A 15,701-nucleotide genomic window follows, 5' to 3' on the forward strand; every position below is an offset into this window, starting at 1 on the left:
TTTAAATGTCACTTTATTACTCTGTTAGATTATCTTGATTAGAGTCCCCAAGGGTTTTGTTTATACTTGGCGTTCTCTTGGCAATATATATATATATATATATATATATATAATTATAATTATATATATATATACTCTACCATTCAAAAGTACGAGGTCACATAGATCTGTCTCTCTTTTTGTAAGAAAACGAATGTTGTCTATTAAAATGACATGAAATGCATCAGAAATACAGCACAGGCATCATTAATGTTATAAATGACTGAATGATTGTAGCTGTGTTCCAACGGCACGTTGTGTTTAATCCAAGTTTAAATTTAAAAGGCTAATCAATAATTAGAAAACCCCTTTTGCAATTGTTACAGCTAGACATTTATTTTCCAAGTGACCCCACATTTTAGAATGGTAGTCTGTGTGTGATATATATATATGTGTGTGTGTGTATATACCGTGTATATATATATATATATATATATATATATATATAATCACACACTACTGTTTCAGAATTATATATTGACATCATAACTGTAAGCGTTGTCTAGCCGGCTTGTCGCTGAGAGTTCCGAGCCCCGCCCTGCTATTGTGATGTAACAGATGTGCCACGCCCTTCTACTGTGACATAGTGTAGGTTATAAAAGCACTGGCCGTCAGGCCAACATATGCTTTTGTAAGCTGACAGTACAAGATGAGGAGCATAGCTCTGGTTTTCGTTGTTACTGTTCTGATCCATGTGATCTTTACTTTGGAGATTTACACAAATAGCTGGGCTGTGCACATACCTGATGGCTCTGTAGAGGCAGAACGTATTGCACAGAAATTCGGTTTCATCAACCTTGGCCAGGTGGTGCTTGGCAGTGATTTCTACCATTTATCTCATCGTGGCATTCAAAGGAAATCCTTCAGCCCTCACTGGGGTAGAAATATTCAACTGAAAAAAGAACCCAAGGTTAGCTGGTTTGAGCAGCAGACGCTGAGGAGAAGGGAGAAAAGACAGCCTAGTATGGTTCCCACAGACCCCCTCTTCAGCTTGCAGTGGTACCTGGGTAAAAATCTTGACTTAGGCATCCAGACTGCTTGGAACCGTGGATATACCGGACGAGGCGTGGTGGTGACCGTTCTGGATGATGGGCTTGAAAAGGACCACCCCGATCTCGCATTAAACTATGATCCGGAAGCGAGTTATGATTTTAATGACGACGATCCTGACCCTCAGCCCCGATATAACTCATCTAATGAGACCAACCACGGGACCCGCTGTGCAGGCGAGGTGGCTGCGGTTGCCAATAATGATATCTGCGGCGCTGGAGTAGCATACAACGCTAGAATAGGAGGTGTGCGAATGCTGGATGGGATAGTCACAGACTTTGTTGAAGCTCAGTCGTTGAGTTTGAACCCACAGCATATTGACATTTATAGCGCCAGCTGGGGTCCCACTGATGATGGAAAGATACTGGATGGACCAGGAATGTTGTCTTCTGAGGCTTTTTACCAAGGAATACTAAATGGCCGCCGTGGCCTTGGATCTATCTTTGTTTGGGCATCTGGAAACGGTGGCAGGAATGACAACTGCAACAGTGACGGCTACTCCAACAGTATCTACACTGTTGCTGTTGGGGGTGTCACAAATCATGGAACAGTCCCTTGTTACAGTGAGGCGTGTGCATGCAAACTTACAAGCACTTACAGCAGCGGTGGTGGTGAGGAAGAGACTTTTATCACCACTGATATACGCCACACGTGTACAGATAAACACACCGGGACTTCAGCCGCCACTCCACTTGCTGCCGGGATCCTTGCTTTGGCATTGGAGGCAAACCCAGCTCTTACATGGAGGGATATACAACATATCGTGGTAAGAGCGTCCAGTCCTGCCCACCTAATGGCTGACGATTGGGTCATAAATGGAGTGGGAAGAAAAGTGAGCCACTTTTTCGGCTACGGACTCTTGCATGCTGGACGAGTAGTGGAGCTGGCCGAAACATGGGAGACAACGCAGCCTCAAAGAAAGTGCCTCATAACAATTGTGAGCACCCCTAAAAGAGTGCATTCAGATCTGATTTTGACTTACAATGTCACTGCCTGTTCTGGGTCCCCCAATCACATAACATCCCTTGAGCATGTCCAAGCCCAAATGACCCTCAGCTACAGTCGCAGAGGTGACCTGGAAATCTATCTTACCAGTCCTATGGGCACCCGTTCTGTGCTGATGGGCAAGAGACCACATGATACCAGCACTGATGGGTACAGAGATTGGTCCTTCATGACCACACAATCTTGGGATGAAAATCCATTGGGCCTTTGGACCTTAGAATTTAGGAACAGAGGAAGCTACACCAACCACGGATTTCTACATCACGTCACGTTGATTTTGTACGGGACAGATGAACACATGATGTCCAGGAAAATCAAGAAGTCTGTCATGAGAAAGTGTCTGAGGCGGGATAGAAATGGGTCGTGCATAGAATGTTTGGCACCATATTATACCTTTGGAAAGCTCTGTCTATCTTACTGCCCTGCCAAATACTTTAAGTCTACGCAGAGAGCGGAGGTGTCAGAGCCCAGCAGCTTTCACCTTGTTCGTTCTTGTGCCGCTTGCCACCCATCCTGCTTTACGTGTAAAGGGTCGTCTGCCAATAATTGCACTTCCTGTTCCCCTTTATACGAATATAATGGAAAAGACAACTCATGCGTAAGATCTGACTCCCCAAGTGTAGACTTACAGAACGCCTCATTCATCCGGATCCCTCAAACAACATTAGTGGCAGTGATAATGAGTGCGGCCATTGTAATGGTTATGGGACCGCTGGTGGTTTTCATTCACTGGTATCTACGAAAAAGATCACGAGTAGACCCCAGTCCCGTCTGATGGGCAACCACCGTGCTCTAAATCAGATCTGGAATCTGCGCAGGGAGGAGATTTCCTTTGCTTTTGAACACTGATGAGGACAAATTCAACAAGGGAGAGTAGAGACCCAACCTGACGCGGATAGCACTGTTACACCAATAAAATTCCTTTTACTATTTGGCAAAAATACCTTTTCCTTGCTATATTTTACAAATTTAGATTTTAAGTACCTGGAAATTTTATGTTGAATAATAAAACAATTAAACCGTGCTCGCATGCTTGAAGGAAAAGCTTAGACCGATCTCAGATTTCATATCTTGTGTGGATTCCAAAACAAGAATCAAGCATTCTATAGCAATGCACATTGATTAAAGATTGGAAATACATCATTTTTATGTGACTTAATGTCACCACTGACATGTTTGGTTTTATTTTGCATTTAAGTGACTTAAAAGTTATGTAATACCCCAGATCCTTACATCACAATATAGAACGGAAAAGAAACACCTTCACGAGTGGGTAGGTCTTAAAAAATGAATATGAAATAAATTACAGTACCCTACAAATCTTGCTGCTCCCGCAGATCAACACTCCTCATAAGTGTTATAACAAATGATGTATAGGCAAAGGTCGGGGCGCATAGATATGTGGGAAAAAATAAAACAAATATAGTGTAATAAGTTAATACGAAAAAAATAAAAATAGAGATGTTTGTTGCACTCACAAATGTATTAGAAATAGAAAGCTCGTCAAAAATCCATACTTTCTTTCGTCTTAGGAGCTTCTGTGTAGAAGATAAGAAACGAAATAGTGCAATAAAAAAGATATTGTTTAATGAATATAGATTAAAAACTTACAAACAAGTAGGCATAACAACTGGGTTATGCGTAAGAGCAGTGTCCTTTATAAAGATAAGTGGATGATCATCAAGTCCATGTAAAGTCCAGGTTTTCAATAGTTGTAAAGTTTTCCAAAATATCTCAACGCGTTTCACCAATTCTGGCTTCCTCAGGAGAAAATTTAAGAAATCAATCTGTATCCTGTCTGTGTTTTCGCGGTTCTTTTAAAGGTCCCGGCTCGCCGTCTTGTTCTATTTGCGTCATTTCGACGTCATCACGTTTAGTCTTTTTTCTTTTTTCTTTTCTTTTTTAATTCCTCAGGATGAAATAACGGCAGATGTTGTGGAACCCTCTGTTTCATTCTGTCAACGGGACTCGTAGTCGGCAGTATTCGTAAATCGGTAAGTGTGTAAAATAGATTTATACAGTTAAAAACATGACATATAGAATGTTTTTCATTTAACTATCTTTTCTAGTTACAGGGATATATCGGCAGAGCATCAAGGGACCAACAGAAGGAAAGACAGACAGGCTGATTCAAGATAGAAGACATCTGTGTATGTGGTTTGGCATCCGTCCAAACCTCAATAGGCAAGTGAAACAATGTAGCAACTTAGTAACAATATTAATTGGTACCAATTTAAAGATCCAATGTATTCAGTGAATGTATTTTTATTTTCTTAGGAATCTATCCTGTTGGACAGAACTCCCACACGAAAGAAGACATAAGAGAGAGATGTAGAAGAAAGTATTCTGATTGTACTCTCGCTAATTGATTAATTGAATGCTGTCACGATTATGTTACTGATATCCATCTGTTCTGTGGTTGAACAATTAACCTTCAGATGGAACAAACATGGTGTAAAAATGATGTTATTAAAAGAGAGAAATCTTGTAAAAATATTGTTTAAAAATCATGTGTATAAAATCGTGTATATAAAAAGTATATGAATAAAAACGCTTATATGCAATTTTAATTAGTATGTGTGATAAAATATGTTGTAAATAAAAACTTAATAAAATAAATATAATTTAAAAAAGAAAAAATAAATTTTGATTGTTTGAAAAGGGAATTAATACACAAAAAATGAATGGATTCACAAAAAAATGGATATATCGAATTCTACATTCAATCCGTCTTTCTTGTAGGTTTGAAATTTATATATCCATTCAGTTTCTTTTCTTGATAGCATATCTTTTACATCTCCTCCCCGCCAGTGGGGGGATACTAAATCTATCCCTATTACTTTAAAATCGGAAAACGAGAATTTATTACATTTTATACAGTGTCTTGGGACATCTATATTCATTAAACAATATCGTTTTTATTGCACTATTTCGTTTCTTATCTTCTACACAGAAGCTCCTAAGACGAAAGAAAGTATGGATTTTTGACGAGCTTTCTATTTCTAATACACTTGTGAGTGCAACAAACATCTCTATTTTTATTTTTATCCTTACATCACATACAGAAAAATATTTTGTTATATCTTACAGAAAATATATTTTGAGCATGAATGTCTATGTGTAAGGGTGAGTGAGCATTGATAAAGTATTATATATTGGAAACAATATTTATTTTATTCAACAATCGTTTTGCTTCAGATAATAAACATATAGACAGTGTTATGAGAATCCACACGAATTCCGTACACAAAACAGATAAATGAAAAAGCGACAGATCACGAACAGTAGCGTAATCGCTGCCAGGAATAAAGATGGCGGGTGCGCATTGCTATTGGGAGGACGTGTCATCAGTTCTGACCAATAATGAGCGAGCATTCAGCCGCTAGAATGCGTGGACCAATCCCAGCGCTCTTTTCTCGCCAGTTGAGCAGGAAGCAGGAAGCGACGTTGTGTCAGAATGCTGTGAGGGACTCCGGTACGAGTGACAGGACATGAACCCGCTCCTGCTCCCTGTGTGTTTGGGGTTCGTGGTCGCCCCGCCGGTACAGAATGCCAAGGAGAGCCGGTTTAGTGAGCAGGTGACCGCATGCCTTTATGTTTAAATGGGCCGGTGTTGGGGCTCTTGGAAGTCTGTAGTACCGCCAAATACCTTTATTCTGCATCCGCGCTACCGGCTGTCACAGGTTTCACCTGCACATTCACACTCATTTGTAATGTTCGTGTTTGCGTGAATTAGTAATTATATGGCGTCATTAGAGCTCATTTATGTCATAAGAGAACTGAAACATGGTACATGCTAACAGGGAGGATAAAAAGGAAGGCCGTAGGCCGTAGACTATAATAAAAGGGGCATAAAAAGTGATTTTTTTTTGAATTTTTATAAACCCTACATCTTAAAGTTTTAAGACTATTACATTCCTCTTAGGATGTCCTCCTTCTAATAGGAATGTTTTGCTATAATTCTTGTGTCCCGGAGTAACACGAGCACTTTGTATGGTCAGGAGATTGTTGTGTACACCCGTGTAGTTTACGGTGTTGCCGTGTTGTTACTGTTATGTCGGCCGTGTGGAGATGTATGCGGGTCCGCGCCTGTGTGCGCCGCTGGAGATAGCGGTTTGTGTGATCATTAGAGGAGGTTCTGGGTCCCTGACCGTTATTCACAGTTAGTGTGCCAGAAGGGGTCCGCGATGTGTCTGTTCCAGATATTCTATTATAGTGCTTGTTTTTTTTTCCTTCTTTTAAGGATCGACATTATTATGTATCTCCAGTGCTGAGTGTACTTTTGTTTTGTTTTATTATGTTCTGTGGTCAGTATGGCTAGCAGGTAATCTCTTTAGTGCCGACAGATTATACTTCCAGGAGGTCTGCCCTTTCCCATCTTTCTCTGGGTTTAGATGAAGAGCTGGTATTCTTTTTTGGTGATTTTTAATGGAATAACTCTTGAGGCTCTTTATCTCACCCATCTTTCCTGCGTTCCAACGGCACGTTGTGTTTGCTAATCCAAGTTTAAAAGGCTAATCAATCGTTAAAAAAACCTTTTGCAATTGATACATGAAAGTGACCCCACATTTTGGGTCTTCTAATCGGGGTCGTCTTCTAATCAGACCTCAAATAGAGGTCTGATTATGAGACTAAGATCCAGATCCCCCGCACCGCTGCAGGGGACCTGGATCCTCCTGTCTCCCCCCCCATACACACACTTACCGGTGCTTCCTGCTGTGTTGCCGGGGCAGCGATCCGCGTACACAACGTCCGCTGCAGCCGGAAGGAGGTGTGGCTAGCAGCGGGGGTTGTCTGCGTCCGTCGCGTATACCTTCCCCGGCTGTCAGAGATCAGAGTTCCTCGCACCGGTGCGGGGAACTCTGATCTCTGACAGCCAGGGAAGCTATATGAGACGGACGCAGACAAACCCCGCTGCCAACAAACCCCGCTGCAGCGGAAGGAGATGTTAACCCGCTGCCCCGGCAAAACAGCAGGAAATTGGAAGCACCGGTAAGTAAGTAAGTGTGTGTGTGTGTGTGTGTGTGTGTGTTAAATGGGGGCATAGGGCATTTCTGGAATGCCTTATACCCCTATATGCCACTCTGGCACTTAGGGGGTTAAAAAGCATATTATGGGGCAGAGTGGCATATAGGGAGGTATAAGGCATTTCACCTCCCTATATGCCACTCTGCCCCATAATATGCCTTTTAACCCCCTAAATGCCAGAGTGGCATATAGGGGTATAAGGCATTTCTGGAGGCAGAGTGCTCTATACAATGCCTTTTAACTCCCTTAATTCCACTCTGCCTCCTGGAATGCCTTATACCTCCCTATATGCCACTCTGCCCCATAATATGCATTTTAACCCCCTAAATGCCAGAGTGGCATTTAGGGGTATAAGGCATTTCTGGAGGCAGAGTGGCACATAGGGGGTCAAAAGGCATACCATGGGGCACAGTGGCATATAGAGGGTTAAAAGGCATATCATGGGCCACAGTGCCATATTGGAGTGGCAAGCCTGGGGGCAGATGTGCGTAACTGGGGGACAGGTTGGAAAATACAAGGAAATAAAAACAAAAAAAATATTTTTCTCAATCATAGCTTTATAAAAAAAATAGTTTACATGAATTAACATTTTCTGGTAAAACTTTTTTCCTTTAGGGTCGTCTTATATTCAGGCTTTTTCTTTTTTTCCTAAATTAATATTCAGATTTGGGGGGTCGTCTTATAATCAGGGTCGTCTTATAATCGAGCAAATGCGGTAGTTAGATTAGATGGAATTATTATTACCCTTTATCTGTTCAGAGAAAGAAATTAAGATGCGCTGTACAATTAAATTGGAGCAGTTAACACATTAGTAGTTGAGAACCCTGCATGTGAGCCATTATCACCCTTTATAGCATTTTAAACAATTGCTGTGTTTTAGGGAGTGACAGATGAATGATTAAATGTTAAATGGTTAAATGTCCAATGTAATAAGATGTTTTGTGTTTTTTTCTGGAGTCAAACTAAGTGAAATTATATCTTTTTTTTTTTCCCCTACGGAATGACAGCACTGGGTCAGTGTTCATAGGAATAAAACGTAGATTTTGGTACACACATACTTAGTACAGTCACAGGTTCTAAGAGTCAGATTAAGTGAAAATATAGCTGTGTGCTAGAGAATGACAGATGAATCCCTATAGGGTATAATAAGAGAAAATAAGTTGTTTCACTGCCGAAACGCTGTGGCATATCCTATAGGTCGTCAGCACACATTTTCCCATTAATCTCTTCCGTGTCCCCATCTTCTTTCTTGGTCATCTTCTTCCTGATTTCTGCTCGGCTATGCTGGCTGGCGAAAAAGGTATGAGGACATTGAGAGTGTGATAGTGAATGGAGCACTAATAATAATAATAATAATAATAATAAAAACAAAAACAAAAAAAAAACCCTGAATCTCATCCAAACCGAAAGGTGCAGGAAAGGAAAAATTGAAATTGTGTCCAAATCATTTTTGGTCCATGTACTCAAGTCTAGTTAAACATTCAGTGATTAATATGCCCCCTTTAACTGCCTTGTCTGAAGAAGGATATCATAGCACTAGAAAGGGTGCAGAGGCGGGCTACAAAATTAATAAAAGGAATGGAGCAATATAGTTATGAAGAAAGGTTAACTAATTTAAATCTGTTTAGTTTAGAAAAACGTCGCCTCAGAGGGGATATGATAGCATTATATAAATATATTCGGGGCCAATACAAACCATTGTGTGGAAATCTGTTCATAAACAGGACTATGCATAGGACACGTGGTCATGCATTTAGACTGGAAGAAAGGAGATTTAGACTAAAGCAGAGGAAAGGGTTTTTTACAGTAAGGGCAGTAAGGATGTGGAATTCTCTGCCTGCAGAGGTAGTTTTATCAGAGTCTGTACAGACGTTTAAACTGCAACTGGATGGATACCTGGAAAAACATAATATTCAGGGATATAATCTTTAATTATGGGGAAACAGCTTATTGATCCAAGGAGAAATCTGACTGCCATTTTGGGGTCAAGAAGGAATTTTTTTCCCTGGTTAGTGCAAAATTGGAAAGAGCGAAGCCAGGGTTTTTTGCCTTCTTTTGGATCAAACAGCAACAAATTAACAGATATAGGAAAGGCTGAACTTGATGGACGCATGTCTTTTTTCAGCCTATGTAACTATGTAACTATGTAACCGGAGCAAAAGTGGTAGATGTGTTAATTTTTGCGTTTTAATCTAGGATGGTGGCCATTGAATCGAAATATCCTCTAGACTGTAAGTTTACGGACCGGTCTCTATTTACTTAACGTAAATGATCGTTTTTAATCTGTCAGTTCTAGTTTTGTCAGACTCTGAATGTATGGACTATAGGAATATATTCTAAATATATATTATATTATAAATAAAAGATAATATTCTTGATGTTTTTCAGCACGGAAACACGATCAGCACGGTCAAAGTGACAGTGTCCAGCTTACCGTGGAATGAGGAGAACTCTGGTCTCGTATATATATAAAGCTTCCGCATGAAGAGGAAGTGTTGGCGGGTCACCGCCTGTTACCAGCCGCACTAAACATGTCGGTGTTTTAGCAGCAATCAAACGAGGGACTGGATTATAAACAAAACCGAACAACAAATACAGTGGTTTTTTTTTAACGTATTTATTTCATGCTTCTAGTGCCGTTCTGTACACCCAGTGCCCTCCGCGCGGTCTGCCATCTGTACCTCATCTCAAGGAGCTGCCGTGTTTGTGAGGGCGAAATGTTCACCATAAGCAGACATGGAAGTAGTTAACCCATTAAAACGGATAGTCGGCATAGAAAGTATAAATCAAGCTATTATGTGGCTTTTGTTTATATTATGACTAAAGATCTGAACAGTTTTCAATTATTACAGATTAAATGGAATATATGTATGTACTACATGTCTGTGCATAGATGTATAATAAATGTATGAAACGGATCAGGATTTTGTGTAGTTTTTCTCCTTAATAAAATTCCATGAACCCTGGTTGTGCCTCTCTCATCATGGAGGACATCCTTATTGATCCCACAGGTCCCCCCAGGGTTATATACGTGTGTATGCATTTGCTAACACTGTGGGTATCACACTGGGAAAAAAAGGGATCATTAAAACATATTTCACTTTGTACATGAAACATAGCAATGGGAATCAAAAAAAAAAAGAAACATAGGAATAGAGTTTGACTGCAGACTCGCATCTTCACTCAGGAGTCGGGATAACAATATGCCGATCCCATTCATATCTATATTCCCTTACTGTGTTAACCGCCACCACTCAGTCAGGACATACAGCTACATGCCATGGATTTGATGTTTTTATATCCGGAGCCATCTTGGTCAGTGGCGTAAGTACAGGGGCCGACCCTGCGACTGCTTGTCTTCTCGTGCCTTTTTTACACCATTTTGAACCCTTAATCACGTCGCTTCTTTAAATGTCACTTTATTACTCTGTTAGATTATCTTGATTAGAGTCCCCAAGGGTTTTGTTTATACTTGGCGTTCTCTTGGCAATATATATATATATATATATATATAATCCAAGTTTAAATTTAAAAGGCTAATCAATAATTAGAAAACCCCTTTTGCAATTGTTACAGCTAGACATTTATTTTCCAAGTGACCCCACATTTTAGAATGGTAGTCTGTGTGTGATATATATATATGTGTGTGTGTGTATATACCGTGTATATATATATATATATATATATATAATCACACACTACTGTTTCAGAATTATATATTGACATCATAACTGTAAGCGTTGTCTAGCCGGCTTGTCGCTGAGAGTTCCGAGCCCCGCCCTGCTATTGTGATGTAACAGATGTGCCACGCCCTTCTACTGTGACATAGTGTAGGTTATAAAAGCACTGGCCGTTAGGCCAACAGATGCTTTTGTAAGCTGACAGTACAAGATGAGGAGCATAGCTCTGGTTTTCGTTGTTACTGTTCTGATCCATGTGATCTTTACTTTGGAGATTTACACAAATAGCTGGGCTGTGCACATACCTGATGGCTCTGTAGAGGCAGAACGTATTGCACAGAAATTCGGTTTCATCAACCTTGGCCAGGTGGTGCTTGGCAGTGATTTCTACCATTTATCTCATCGTGGCATTCAAAGGAAATCCTTCAGCCCTCACTGGGGTAGAAATATTCAACTGAAAAAAGAACCCAAGGTTAGCTGGTTTGAGCAGCAGACGCTGAGGAGAAGGGAGAAAAGACAGCCTAGTATGGTTCCCACAGACCCCCTCTTCAGCTTGCAGTGGTACCTGGGTAAAAATCTTGACTTAGGCATCCAGACTGCTTGGAACCGTGGATATACCGGACGAGGCGTGGTGGTGACCGTTCTGGATGAAGGGCTTGAAAAGGACCACCCCGATCTCGCATTAAACTATGATCCGGAAGCGAGTTATGATTTTAATGACGACGATCCTGACCCTCAGCCCCGATATAACTCATCTAATGAGACCAACCACGGGACCCGCTGTGCAGGCGAGGTGGCTGCGGTTGCCAATAATGATATCTGCGGCGCTGGAGTAGCATACAACGCTAGAATAGGAGGAGTGCGAATGCTGGATGGGATAGTCACAGACTTTGTTGAAGCTCAGTCGTTGAGTTTGAACCCACAGCATATTGACATTTATAGCGCCAGCTGGGGTCCCACTGATGATGGAAAGATACTGGATGGACCAGGAGTGTTGTCTTCTGAGGCTTTTTACAAAGGAATACTAAATGGCCGCCGTGGCCTTGGATCTATCTTTGTTTGGGCATCTGGAAACGGTGGCAGGAATGACAACTGCAACAGTGACGGCTACTCCAACAGTATCTACACTGTTGCTGTTGGGGGTGTCACAAATCATGGAACAGTCCCTTGGTACAGTGAGGCGTGTGCATGCAAACTTACAAGCACTTACAGCAGCGGTGGTGGTGAGGAAGAGACTTTTATCACCACTGATATACGCCACACGTGTACAGATAAACACACCGGGACTTCAGCCGCCACTCCACTTGCTGCCGGGATCCTTGCTTTGGCATTGGAGGCAAACCCAGCTCTTACATGGAGGGATATACAACATATCGTGGTAAGAGCGTCCAGTCCTGCCCACCTAATGGCTGACGATTGGGTCATAAATGGAGTGGGAAGAAAAGTGAGCCACTTTTTCGGCTACGGACTCTTGCATGCTGGACGAGTAGTGGAGCTGGCCGAAACATGGGAGACAACGCAGCCTCAAAGAAAGTGCCTCATAACAATTGTGAGCACCCCTAAAAGAGTGCATTCAGATCTGATTTTGACTTACAATGTCACTGCCTGTTCTGGGTCCCCCAATCACATAACATCCCTTGAGCATGTCCAAGCCCAAATGACCCTCAGCTACAGTCGCAGAGGTGACCTGGAAATCTATCTTACCAGTCCTATGGGCACCCGTTCTGTGCTGATGGGCAAGAGACCACATGATACCAGCACTGATGGGTACAGAGATTGGTCCTTCATGACCACACAATCTTGGGATGAAAATCCATTGGGCCTTTGGACCTTAGAATTTAGGAACAGAGGAAGCTACACCAACCACGGATTTCTACATCACGTCACGTTGATTTTGTACGGGACAGATGAACACATGATGTCCAGGAAAATCAAGAAGTCTGTCATGAGAAAGTGTCTGAGGCGGGATAGAAATGGGTCGTGCATAGAATGTTTGGCACCATATTATACCTTTGGAAAGCTCTGTCTATCTTACTGCCCTGCCAAATACTTTAAGTCTACGCAGAGAGCGGAGGTGTCAGAGCCCAGCAGCTTTCACCTTGTTCGTTCTTGTGCCGCTTGCCACCCATCCTGCTTTACGTGTAAAGGGTCGTCTGCCAATAATTGCACTTCCTGTTCCCCTTTATACGAATATAATGGAAAAGACAACTCATGCGTAAGATCTGACTCCCCAAGTGTAGACTTACAGAACGCCTCATTCATCCGGATCCCTCAAACAGTGATAATGAGTGCGGCCATTGTAATGGTTATGGGACCGCTGGTGGTTTTCATTCACTGGTATCTACGAAAAAGATCACGAGTAGACCCCAGTCCCGTCTGATGGGCAACCACCGTGCTCTAAATCAGATCTGGAATCTGCGCAGGGAGGAGATTTCCTTTGCTTTTGAACACTGATGAGGACAAATTCAACAAGGGAGAGTAGAGACCCAACCTGACGCGGATAGCACTGTTACACCAATAAAATTCCTTTTACTATTTGGCAAAAATACCTTTTCCTTGCTATATTTTACAAATTTAGATTTTAAGTACCTGGAAATTTTATGTTGAATAATAAAACAATTAAACCGTGCTCGCATGCTTGAAGGAAAAGCTTAGACCGATCTCAGATTTCATATCTTGTGTGGATTCCAAAACAAGAATCAAGCATTCTATAGCAATGCACATTGATTAAAGATTGGAAATACATCATTTTTATGTGACTTAATGTCACCACTGACATGTTTGGTTTTATTTTGCATTTAAGTGACTTAAAAGTTATGTAATACCCCAGATCCTTACATCACAATATAGAACGGAAAAGAAACACCTTCACAAGTGGGTAGGTCTTAAAAAATGAATATGAAATAAATTACAGTACCCTACAAATCTTGCTGCTCCCGCAGATCAACACTCCTCATAAGTGTTATAACAAATGATGTATAGGCAAAGGTCGGGGCGCATAGATATGTGGGAAAAAATAAAACAAATATAGTGTAATAAGTTAATACGAAAAAAATAAAAATAGAGATGTTTGTTGCACTCACAAATGTATTAGAAATAGAAAGCTCGTCAAAAATCCATACTTTCTTTCGTCTTAGGAGCTTCTGTGTAGAAGATAAGAAACGAAATAGTGCAATAAAAAAGATATTGTTTAATGAATATAGATTAAAAACTTACAAACAAGTAGGCATAACAACTGGGTTATGCGTAAGAGCAGTGTCCTTTATAAAGATAAGTGGATGATCATCAAGTCCATGTAAAGTCCAGGTTTTCAATAGTTGTAAAGTTTTCCAAAATATCTCAACGCGTTTCACCAATTCTGGCTTCCTCAGGAGAAAATTTAAGAAATCAATCTGTATCCTGTCTGTGTTTTCGCGGTTCTTTTAAAGGTCCCGGCTCGCCGTCTTGTTCTATTTGCGTCATTTCGACGTCATCACGTTTAGTCTTTTTTCTTTTTTCTTTTCTTTTTTAATTCCTCAGGATGAAATAACGGCAGATGTTGTGGAACCCTCTGTTTCATTCTGTCAACGGGACTCGTAGTCGGCAGTATTCGTAAATCGGTAAGTGTGTAAAATAGATTTATACAGTTAAAAACATGACATATAGAATGTTTTTCATTTAACTATCTTTTCTAGTTACAGGGATATATCGGCAGAGCATCAAGGGACCAACAGAAGGAAAGACAGACAGGCTGATTCAAGATAGAAGACATCTGTGTATGTGGTTTGGCATCCGTCCAAACCTCAATAGGCAAGTGAAACAATGTAGCAACTTAGTAACAATATTAATTGGTACCAATTTAAAGATCCAATGTATTCAGTGAATGTATTTTTATTTTCTTAGGAATCTATCCTGTTGGACAGAACTCCCACACGAAAGAAGACATAAGAGAGAGATGTAGAAGAAAGTATTCTGATTGTACTCTCGCTAATTGATTAATTGAATGCTGTCACGATTATGTTACTGATATCCATCTGTTCTGTGGTTGAACAATTAACCTTCAGATGGAACAAACATGGTGTAAAAATGATGTTATTAAAAGAGAGAAATCTTGTAAAAATATTGTTTAAAAATCATGTGTATAAAATCGTGTATATAAAAAGTATATGAATAAAAACGCTTATATGCAATTTTAATTAGTATGTGTGATAAAATATGTTGTAAATAAAAACTTAATAAAATAAATATAATTTAAAAAAGAAAAAATAAATTTTGATTGTTTGAAAAGGGAATTAATACACAAAAAATGAATGGATTCACAAAAAAATGGATATATCGAATTCTACATTCAATCCGTCTTTCTTGTAGGTTTGAAATTTATATATCCATTCAGTTTCTTTTCTTGATAGCATATCTTTTACATCTCCTCCCCGCCAGTGGGGGGATACTAAATCTATCCCTATTACTTTAAAATCGGAAAACGAGAATTTATTACATTTTATACAGTGTCTTGGGACATCTATATTCATTAAACAATATCGTTTTTATTGCACTATTTCGTTTCTTATCTTCTACACAGAAGCTCCTAAGACGAAAGAAAGTATGGATTTTTGACGAGCTTTCTATTTCTAATACACTTGTGAGTGCAACAAACATCTCTATTTTTATTTTTATCCTTACATCACATACAGAAAAATATTTTGTTATATCTTACAGAAAATATATTTTGAGCATGAATGTCTATGTGTAAGGGTGAGTGAGCATTGATAAAGTATTATATATTGGAAACAATATTTATTTTATTCAACAATCGTTTTGCTTCAGATAATAAACATATAGACAGTGTTATGAGAATCCACACGAATTCCGTACACAAAACAGATAAATGAAAAAGCGACAGATCACGAACAGTAGCGTAAT

At 40.2% G+C, this 15,701-nt stretch overlaps 2 pseudogenes; both read left to right on the plus strand.

Annotated features, from left to right (window-relative positions):
- Nucleotides 1-688: 688 nt before the first annotated feature.
- LOC149281615 (proprotein convertase subtilisin/kexin type 4 pseudogene) lies at nt 689-4,018 on the plus strand (annotated as a pseudogene).
- A 6,995-nt stretch (nt 4,019-11,013) lies between these two features.
- Nucleotides 11,014-14,381, plus strand: LOC149281616 (proprotein convertase subtilisin/kexin type 4 pseudogene; annotated as a pseudogene).
- Nucleotides 14,382-15,701: the final 1,320 nt, after the last annotated feature.

Source organism: Sceloporus occidentalis, unplaced genomic scaffold (assembly GCF_023333645.1).
Source record: "Sceloporus occidentalis isolate IW3139 unplaced genomic scaffold, rSceOcc1.0.p SCAF_130, whole genome shotgun sequence".
Classification (NCBI taxonomy): domain Eukaryota; kingdom Metazoa; phylum Chordata; class Lepidosauria; order Squamata; family Phrynosomatidae; genus Sceloporus; species Sceloporus occidentalis.